This window comes from Poecilia formosa, unplaced genomic scaffold (assembly GCF_000485575.1).
Source record: "Poecilia formosa unplaced genomic scaffold, Poecilia_formosa-5.1.2 Scaffold10, whole genome shotgun sequence".
NCBI classification, from domain to species: Eukaryota; Metazoa; Chordata; class Actinopteri; order Cyprinodontiformes; family Poeciliidae; genus Poecilia; species Poecilia formosa.
Genome location: NW_006799949.1, coordinates 4,270,393 through 4,280,089, shown reverse-complemented (window position 1 = coordinate 4,280,089; position 9,697 = coordinate 4,270,393). Strand labels below are relative to the sequence as shown.

At 39.4% G+C, this 9,697-nt stretch overlaps 1 long non-coding RNA gene across 1 annotated transcript in view; it reads right to left on the bottom strand.

Moving 5' to 3' along the window:
* Positions 1-9,697, bottom strand: part of LOC107834425 (uncharacterized) — a 35,504-nt gene that overhangs the window by 9,146 nt on the left and 16,661 nt on the right. Inside the window, exon 2 of the long non-coding RNA XR_001660218.1 lies at positions 3,491-3,675. This is a non-coding gene — a long non-coding RNA (uncharacterized LOC107834425). The remainder of the gene's footprint in view (positions 1-3,490; positions 3,676-9,697) is intronic.

Below are 9,697 nucleotides of genomic sequence, written 5' to 3'. Positions count from 1 at the left end.
AATATGTAAATCAGAACTAAACCTCCAGCTCTGATTTACATATCTTGCTAAATTTCGGGTTTGATTATTGCAATACTTTCCTATAACAAAATAGACCTGCAGAAAGAAATTACTAATAAAATAGCATAGTTGTATGGTCTATATAGAGATTTTCCTTAACTTTGATTGTATATGTCACAATTTTGTAATTTATCATTGTTTATTAAACTCTGAAAGCTGCTGGCTTTGTTAATATTCTATTCTAGAAGGCGGTAAGATGTGCCCTTTTTTTTTGAGCACCTGCCCCTTTAGTGGTCTCTGCACGGCCCTGCACATAGGTTTAATTGTCCACCATTATTTCAATGTGCATTATAAACCAAAAGCAGTAGAACATACTCATGAAAATAGATGCAAAATCACACAGTTTTTAAGTTTTTTATACAAACACAAATCTAAAAAGGGTGGCTTGCGTATGTATTCACCCTCTGATTTAATAGATGCCCTTGTTTCTGGGATTATAGCTGCACATGTTTTGGGTGTGTCTCTACCTGCTCTGAAGCTTCTTTGAAAATATTTCAACCACAATCAGATTGGACGGAGAGTGTGGAAAGAAAATTAATTCTTTGCAAAACTGTTTAATTAGATTTAGTTTTTTTTCACGATTTTAACAAATAAATCATTCTAATATAGCTTGTTCTGCTTGTAGATGAACCTCTGCTTCAGTCTTAAAGTGGACATATCCTTTTAAATCCATCCTTTTCACATGTAAATCATTCCCTTATGGTCTATGAAAAGTAGAACTGCAATGATTTGGTCTGAATTCCTCGTTATTGTGGCGCCACAAACCCCTGGGTTACCCTGTTCTGAGACGTGTGTTCGAGCCCTGCCCCCCTCCCGGTCGCAGAGCGTTCCACTCCACCACATTCTGCCATTTTTCTAGTTTCATAGCAGTGACACAATTATCTACTGGCAGAGACATTTTTCAATCCAAAGTTTCAAATGTCACCAAAAGACTTGTCTATTCAGCCTTGCATGTTTGAGCCAGAATCTGACCCAGAGCAGGAGAATGAAGACCATCAATCTGCAGAACCACGCACTCAAATGAATGCATCGCAATGGTATTATTACTGTATTTACACCCTCTCCATCCATACCAGCTACCTACAATGTGGAGCACAGTTTATTTACAGCATCCATGAATGTGAGATACCTATTAAAATATTAATATTACCGCAATATGAATGAAGTAAACAAAGTCTCGACATAATTAAGGAGTTAGCTAATGGGAACGTCAAGAACATCACCAAATGCATTTGGATCAAGTGTTCCCCAAGACAAAAATGGCAACCGACAGCCAAATAATACAAACATGCAGGTCAGTTTTATCTTCACAAAGGCAGCTAAAAACTAACACACAGCACCAACAGAAACAGAAGACTCGATGGCTATCAACCAGACCAGGACGTCATTATCAGCACACAAAAACTCATGGTCTAAAATGAGCTTTGCTGTCATTTTAGCATCATTAGGAGCTTACCACTTTGCTGTGTCCCTCGTTTCCCTAGAGAGAAGGACCTGACTCCTCAATCAGAAAAAGTATTTTGGAAAATCCCTCTTGATACTAGCTGAGGTTGCTGAAGAACTCCACCTTAAGTGCTTCGCTCAAACAAGCGGGACTTTCCCCACTATCGTGGGGACATTTTCAAGAAAAATAAAATTTAACCAGACGCTTTGAAGGAGCTTTTTGATGAAGAGGGACGAAGTAAGGAATCTTGTGGACTAATGCGCGCTAGAACCGAACATTTTCACTTGTCTACTTGCAACTTTGGAGCAACTGAACTTGGACATTATAAAATTGCTGCAAGAAAAAAAAGAAAAAATGTCGGATTCACAAAACTGATTAGTTGGAAGTCATGACCCAGCTTAGCAGTTCCGCAGCAAATGCAGTGACTTAATAAACTAGAAAACGTTATAGGTAATAGAGAAAATTGAGTAGAATGAAAAATATAACTCAAATAGAACAAAGATATCTACACAGCACTGGGAGAAAATAAATGCACTCCTAGATGCTCAAAGTACATACAAATGTATTTAAGTGCTAAAAACGTGGATTTTCATGATATGTTCCTTTTAAATCTTTTGTAGCCTTAAACTTTTTTAGGATTGTCCTACAAATGACACGATTCTTTTCCCAAAGGCTATTACCATCTTCTCGGTCTTCTTATAAAAAAAAACATCTCCACTCCATAATATTAGGGCTGCACCATATTAGGAAAACATGCAATATGTGATAGTACGAGTGAATAATGTGCTAAAGATATGGCTTGTGATAAATTAACAGTTAAAATCTTGACGTCTTTCTGCTTTGGATCATGTAGACTGTGCATGTTCAACAATAAAAAAAAAAATATTAAATTAAAAACAATAAAGTTCAATGTTTCCATATTGACAAGTTTGAACTGAAAAAAGTTGTTTCTTGCCAGTGTCTGCTGTTCAATAAAAAAAGCTCATGGAAATGTGATTTCTTGGTTTTCTATTTTTAATTATCTATATAATACTGCACACTTTGATATTCGATCAACTTTATGGTTGAGAAATTCTGTCACATTTAATGGAAATCATTTAACTGAGCAAAGCTGCTTTTTATGGCTGAAGTTTTTTCAAATTTGATTGATGCCTGTAGAGATCAGAGAATTATGTTTCCATTTTTTTAAAAGGAAAGATCAAATGACATCCAGATGGTATGCGCATAATGTGCTATTACAATTTACGCCAATGCGATTCGCTATACTGTCAATAAGACGTGTTGTTAAAATCCCACCTTGCACCCTTGAGTTTCTGATTACTGAACTTAAATGACGGCTTAGCCAGAGATTTGACAGCTGTCATCTTTACACAGAATTGTATTAGCCCCACTTACATTACACACAAAAAATATGCCAGCTTCGGAGAATTCTAAATTCAATCATAAAACATTTAGTGTGTTACTTTTCAACCTTGTGGTTAAACATTGGACACGTAAAACTTGCGGTTACAACAAAGCCAGGACTGATTTAATCAAAACTTAATGAAGTGTGATTACAAAACATTTGAGCTTGATGTTTTTTGAGGTGTGAAATCTGCGGCGTGTATTTCCATGACGGCGAGCATTAAAAAGCGAGGAATTTACAAACAGATCCAGCTCTGATGCCACTGGGAACAACTGACGCTTTCAAGCAGAAAATCTCAGACAAATCACAATTTAACAACTAATGAAACCACTCAAGATTATCCCCCTCTATCCGTCTGTGCCCGCTGTCCTGAAAACTGCATTACTCACACAAGCAGTGCCTGATTTGGCTTGGTTCAGAGTTACTGCATGCTATATTTCCACATGCGGCAGCTGAATAAAATAATCTGGAGCTGCGTCAACTTGAAATATAACTTATTCAGAGCAAAAAAAAAAAAAAAAGACATGATAAGTCAGTATAATTTTAAGAAGCCAGCAAAGACAAAACTCTGATATACTTACCCTCTGTGGAGTGTACTTGGTTTAGAGTGATGAGAAACCAGCAAAAGGTGTGTAGTGTCCGCAGGCTGCATGCCATGGTGCTGAGTATTGATGATTTGTGGCAGGTTAGTGTTGTGGGTAACAGCTTCTGATCAGAAAAGCCCAAGACAACTGGTCTCAGAGATGCTCATTATCGATCTTCTTCCCTGCAACAAAGGCCAAAAAGACATCATTTAGTTCAGTTATGAAATTTAGTCCACACGTGTGCTTTGCCCCTGAGGAATACAATCGCGTTCTGAAGCCCCTTGATGTTTCATTCACATTCCAATGAAGAGATGTGACAAACCTTAAGCTGTGAAATGCTACAAACCCACGCACACCACTAAAATAAGCCCAGAAGGTCAATAATCCTCAAGAGAGAAATCCCTTAATGGCAGCTAAACACTAAACATTTCACTAGTAGGATGGGGGAGCAGGGTGAGAGCAGGCATTGTTGTGTTGAAACAGATGTGCTCCACCCTGTTCATTCCCTCATGAGCAATAGCTAAGTGATACTAACCTCATTAAACATATGTATATGTGTATTTTTTATTTTTTTTTTTACAATTCCAGAAAATATCTATTCACCTATTGTCTAGTCCTGCTTTTGGTGTTGTGAATGGGTTGGTCTTATCTCCAGCTGTTATTGGGAGAGAGGCAGAATACAAAGGGCAACATAGAAACACACAGGTATGAGAGGCATTCAAACCTAAGGACAATTTAGAGAGGCAAAATAGCCAGTCTTGTTTTTGGACTGTCAGAGTAAGCTGAAGTACCTGTAGAGAACCTACACATGCACAGGACAGAACATGCAAACTCCATGCAAAAAGATCCTGTCAGGATATCAGTCCAGGGCCTTCTTCCTGAAAGGCAACAGTGCTACCAACTGTGTGACAGAGCACATCATGATTCCTACATAAAGTTTATGTATATTACAGTCCCACAGTACAAAAAAAGAAAAAAAAAAACATGGACTGGTTCGTGGAATCATGCTAAGCAAGATTCTAACAGCTGAATATTTTCTGATGTTTGAAAATATTTTAAATGGTCACAAAAATCCCTGACAGTTACAGTTTGAAAACCAACGCAGTCTCACGGTTTTATTAAAACTAGTGCTAGAAAGCCACACGTGACACATCTGCTAAGCACTTGACTGCAAAGTACCTAAAAAGATTGCCCAAATAATTTATAAACTGAAATGAACTTCCTATTTTGATTTTTAAAAAAAGGAAAATGAAGTCAAAAATGGGAAAAAATGTATAGTATGCAAAGTGTATGATTTACTCTCCAAAGTAAACAAAGTTGAAAAAGCACTTTGGTATAAAAAAAAAAAAGCTAAAACCTAAGTTGGATTTATTCATGTGAATTCTTGACGTGGATCTAACAGGGGAATTTCACTTCCAATAGAGGTTAAAAAGTAAGAGCACTCTCATCTACCCTTAAGTTTTCTGCCCGTTTCCTCCCCCGTGCCCAAGACAAATAAACAAACACTGCCAAACAAATGGTCACTTCTCTGTCTCGAGACTGACCACAAACCACTTTATCTCTCCAATCTATACCCTCACCACCCCCGCCCTTCTCGCTGACATTTCTCCAAACCAGAATTCCTCCCCTTCCCACCTCATCCATAGCTGTCTCGGTAGTATAAGCCTGAAAGTTTGTTTTGCTCTCATTCCGCTACAAAAGCAGATGACCTCCTCCCCACCATGGATCCAGTGGTGGAGCCATGTGTGGTGAAACCCAATGCTTACCTGCACGCCCAGGCATGTGTTTCACACTACTAACGGCTCCCTTTTGTCTGTGTGTTTACACCGCTGGGTTAAGCTCCATCCTCTTGCTCCCATGAACCATTAGCACATTCGCCATGGGATGTGGCATCACTCGGGCAACAAGGCACACAGGACCCCATTAGAAACAGTTTTCTCTTTTTATTTTTTCCACATTGAAAAACACCATTTCTGTTTTTTTTTTTGTGTTTGTTTTGTTGTATGTCTACAGCTTGCGATTGTTTAAGATTCGAGGGAGCAAATTTTATACAGCTCACACTAGCGGCAAATGTAAAAGAAAAAAGAAAAACTCAACAGAGAAGACAGGGAGGATTTGTGTTGTTATGTACAGTCAGAACCGCACAAATCAGCTTCAGCTGTCACCTCCATGCTGGAGGATAACCAGCGCCTGAAGGCTCCTTGATCTGTTTTGTCTGAGTTCTCAGGCATCGTAATAATTCATCAGCGAGAAAACATGCGGAGCGCACGCATTTGCCGCCAAAGTTATAATTAAACCTGCCATAATCAGTTCATCTGGTATGACATTGCTCCTCACCTGAGACCTCTAATTTTAGAGCCATTAAGAGAGGTTAACAGGAGCAGAACACACGCGGCCACAGCGTATTTAGTTTCAGAGGAATAATGTGCAGTTGTGAGGCTTGACAAATGAAAGCTGATCACAGAGACCAAACATATTGGATTGCCACAAAACTCTACCACTTGCTTTTTATTAGAGCATGTGGCACCAATTAAATATATCTGGGAAGTGGCTACTGCCCACACTCACGGGCCATACGTTATAATGAGACCTTAAGCTGATTGTCTCCACAGTAAGGCTTTTTACTCAGTATATAGGATTAGGAGTTCTCATCCGGGCACAAAGTCTTAGTGCCTGTTGTTTTGTTCTTAGATTAGAATATATGTACCTAATGATGATAATCCAATTTAATCCTTATGCTTCCTCGCATAAACTGATATATTTTGAAAATCCTCTCTAACTAAAATATTTACTTGGTTCATATAATATGTGCTCAGTTTTCTTATGTATTTAATAAGTACATTCTAAGAAGCTTAATTTGAAACAAGAACATTTGAAAAAAGACAGTTTATTGCAGAGGTGATTATTTTACGAATCAGACAAATACTTTTTCCAAAATCACAGAAGCCAATACTTTAACTGGTGTACAATTTAAAAGTGCAGGTACTACCAGAAGTACGGCCTGCTTGCTCGAAACCTCGAAGCACCTACCACAACCTAGATATGGTGCCATTATTTCAGCAACTGCTGTATCGCCTTAATCTGGTAGTGATTAATTATTTAAGCGATTTGTACACACAGTTCAAGTTAAAACTAGCACAAATGTGTATTTCAGGTGTCTCTTAAAAAAAAGTCACAAAGTATAAAGTCATTCTACCCAAATTAGCTGAAAAATCGTTTAATAAAATTTCCTTAATGTAAAAATATTCCATTAAGCATGAGCTACTTAACAGCTCAGCTGTGACTAAATCATTTAAGAAAATGGATTCACTTATAATGCTTAGAACATTCACTTATAATGCTTAGAACATCTCAGTAAATTTATTTAAGCCCTGTCCACATAAATAGGTATATTTCGTAAAACTGAAATATTTTGCTTTGTTTCCACATGATGTCTAAATGTGAGTGGATTTACCACAGTCACTGGTTGAGTTAATTTGTGGTTCAAAACAGAGTAATTTTAATCATTATTTTGTGGAAATTTAATGCCAGTATTTAAAAAAAAAATGCTTTTGTCACACATCTTCGACAATGTGTCAAAAACTAATACAGAAACAACAAAATGTTCTTTATATCAAGCCATAATAATCAGTAAATTGCTAGGATTTTGCAGCAGTAAGCAGAATAGTTGCTTTTTGGTTTTAAATACAAGCAGTTAGATCATGTGTTTTTCATTCAAGGTTATCAGTTTGATCTCATAATGGCCAAAGCTTAGTCTGTGTCTTTGGATGATTGTTTGCGTCAGTGGCTGAAGTTGTTCATATTTATACATAAACAATCATTTTAAGGCTCAGTCTGAGATAGGAGTGCTGAAACAGTATGATTATTCTTTCTCCTGCCTTGTCATCACTGCACAGCAACAAAAGCAAGCACAACCAACAGGAGTCATGTGTCGGAATGTGAAGACAAAAGACGAGATGCCTTTGACAGTTTTGTCTTCCAAGCCTGCAGAGACCCCCTGCTACGAGAAATACGCAGAATGTAGATTCCTTGTACAGGGTGGGGGGGTTGGGGTGTTGTGTAAATTGACGATAACAGTCCTATACTTTAATATATTTTGCTTCATGCTGTGAGTGTTTAACATGCTGAGACACCAAAGGCGCAGGCTGTGGGGAGACTGCCTGACTGCCGTTCTCCTCATTAAATGAGTTGAGGTCTCCCCTCTCAGCTGGGGGCTCCTTTTTTGTCTCTCCGCCTCATAACAGAAAACTGCCGGCAATCCCACCTCAGCTTGCTTTCTGTATGCCCAGCGACTTAGGTGAAACTGCACAACAAGTTTAGTCGTTGGTAACAATGCGCCGCTGTATTTGGAGTTTCTGAACAGACGGAAGCGGACCGACGACAACAACACTGCTTGTTATTCATTGCACACATGACCAGTGGCCAATGTTCTGTGATTTTTAAGCACAGATTAGTAAGATGGCGGCAGATAACACACAGCTCGGGCTAAATATGAAGCTGGCCCAGACAGATGTTTAAGTACCCTGAGAAATTGGGAAGCCACAGGGGCGTAGGCCCACAGGCTTTAAACATATGTGCGCTCCATATACTCACAATACAACAGAATGGTTTACAGTCAACAACTGAGTGTCAAATATGCAAAAGTAGGAAGCAGTTGGTCCTTTTAAGAGAAAGAAAATAAAAGGCTTAGTAACTGGGAGGAAGGGAGCTATTAGTGGGGAGGGAAGGAAGGTTGATTCAGGACAGTTTGAAATTTAAATGCAGTGGGGGGGTCTGAAAACAAGAGGCAGATGTGAAAAGAATGTTAGGCTTCTAAGACAAAGCTCCCAGTTGTCCATCTCTAGTTGTTAGAGGGTCACACGAGAATAGAAGAAGAGTTGGACCATTCTCTAAAACAGGGTCCAAGAGAATGAAGGGGGGACCTAGAATAAAGAGCTTGAGTGGAGGAGGGGGGACTTAAGAGACAATAAAAGGCTGGCAGCTTGCAAGTCTTGCTTGACCCCCGAATTAGCCCTCAACCTTTAAAAAAAAAAAAAAAACTCAGAAAAAAGTTGGGTTGTTAATTGTCACAGATCATCACTGAAATGCAAGGGGAGGAAATTGTGGGAGCAGAAATCGACTGAAATGTAAATCCTGAGGAACAGAGAAACACACCACCACAAGTTGAAATGGAAGAAGTGCACTTGGTTTCTACTTGGTTTTCCTAACAGCATTCCTCATACATGAATTCATATACCCTACGAGGCTCCTGGTATCTCAGATTCTGTTGCCCGATTTAAAGACGAAGAAAAAAAGGGGACAGAAGACTCAAAAATACACTGTCTCAGCTGTAGAGGAAATATATTCCTCCAAAAGCAATTGGGTTCCTTGCTTTGACTCTCCTGAAGATGTACAATTTGCAAGGGCAAATCAGAAAATTCACACTCAGCCATGGAGAGATCAGGCTTGGCGATCAGATGAGTCGGAGAGCCCCGCCGAGTCAGATATCGGGCAGGGAGGAATCAGAGGCCGACCCCTCCACAGAGGGAATGATTGAGAGTGGCCTAGAGTCGAAGGAGCTGAGTGACACCCAACCAAACGCTGTGTGACTACCGGTGCCCCAAACGTAGTCCCTGAACCCTGACAGGAGCAAAGCCTGTGAAAGACCAGGTCAAACATGCATGCTGCGCGACAGGACAGCTCAGCAGGGGAGCAGCGTGGGGCTGAAGTTGGGGGGCTGACAGAGGACAATGCCAAAAAGATCAGATGTGTTTGAAAACAAAAGGAACCCATATAGGTGTCTTGGAATATAGAAAAAAAATACAAAGACCTTATTATGTAAGTATGCCAGCTGAGATTTTTTTTTTATATCTCTTTCAGATCCACTGGCTCAGTCAGCCACCTATGACTTTAAGGTATTACCAAATCCATTTCATCATCTGAGAGGACATAAAAACAATTGTTTTTAGTCCTGCGGATGATAATGTGATGAATCATTGCCTACCTCAAATGCAGGGCACGCTTCCACTAAATACGCAGTGACAAACAACAGACAGAGCGTGTGACAAAAGCGTGGTGCATGTCATGCTCATTGCTCTTAGTGTTTCCTCTATTCATCATTTTTATGAGCCACTCAATTGATCGATTAGAGCTCTTCCCCCTGGTCCGGACATACTGCAACTAAACAAAGCCAAACCCGGGAAAGACATCAATATGTAGAGGTAA